The sequence below is a fragment of the Rhagoletis pomonella genome, unplaced genomic scaffold (genome assembly GCF_013731165.1).
Source record: "Rhagoletis pomonella isolate Grant_MI unplaced genomic scaffold, Rhpom_1.0 Rhpom_scaffold_00014, whole genome shotgun sequence".
NCBI classification, from domain to species: Eukaryota; Metazoa; Arthropoda; class Insecta; order Diptera; family Tephritidae; genus Rhagoletis; species Rhagoletis pomonella.
Genome location: NW_023458568.1, coordinates 7,079,284 through 7,080,306, shown reverse-complemented (window position 1 = coordinate 7,080,306; position 1,023 = coordinate 7,079,284).

Here is a 1,023-nt window from a genome sequence, read left to right as displayed (position 1 = left end):
ACTATTGCTTCGGTTATTTTTTGAAACCGCACTCCATCTTTGGAGCTTACGCTATTAATTTTTTCAAACAAGGTGTCTACAGCCGGTTGGAGCAATTCTAGTTCTCTTACGTCTTTAGATATGGAAGGAACACTTCCTTGACTCGAACAAATAGACGAACCAGTGGCTCTTGATTCCTGAACATCAGGATTTATGTCGATAAATTCCGGCATCTTTTTTTGGATTGCGACGGACTCAGTATTTTCTTGCAACCCACTTTCTAATTGTTGTCCATGGATTTTGTTTAGATGACAACGCAGGTTTGACTATTGCCAGACGTTTTAAAAATTTTGTTACATAATGTACACTTTGCAGTGTTGCTACATTTTTTTTTAAAAAAGCGCCAAACTTGACTTTTGCTTGACATTTTGAATTCAGCAAAACTGTTGGAAAATAGTTACAGTTAAAATATTTATTAATGTGCGGAAAACAAGTATATTTTTTGAGAGAACAAGTTTAAAAATGTGTTTATAATGCAAGCACTTTTCTTGTTTGATGTTCAAAACTGGTATGTAATTTGGAGTATGACAGCTTACAGTTTATAGACATTAGTTCACATGTGTTCCTATAATTAAGAGACCTACATGGTGAAGTATAATTTTGGCAAAAGAATTATTTTGTGGGACCTACTTTCAAAGACAATGGATATAGTGTATGGGGTGGACCTCGAGTTTAAACAATTATAGGCTTTGTAACCCAGTAGTTCGTTTTTAATAATATTCAGAAATTTAAAAACATTACTTTGTGGTTTTGTGGTCATATAATTAAGTTACATAGAAGAATCTTCTTTGTAGCCAGAAAATATGTACATGTGTACACAACACGATATGTATTCCTAATTAGATAGTACTAACTTGAGGTAAAACATAATTGATTTAGAAATAAATATCTTTGCTCACAAAGAAAATTCTTTCAATTACGTAATTATATGAGCAAAAAACACAAAATAATATTTTGAAATTTCTGAATTATTTGATTAAAAAC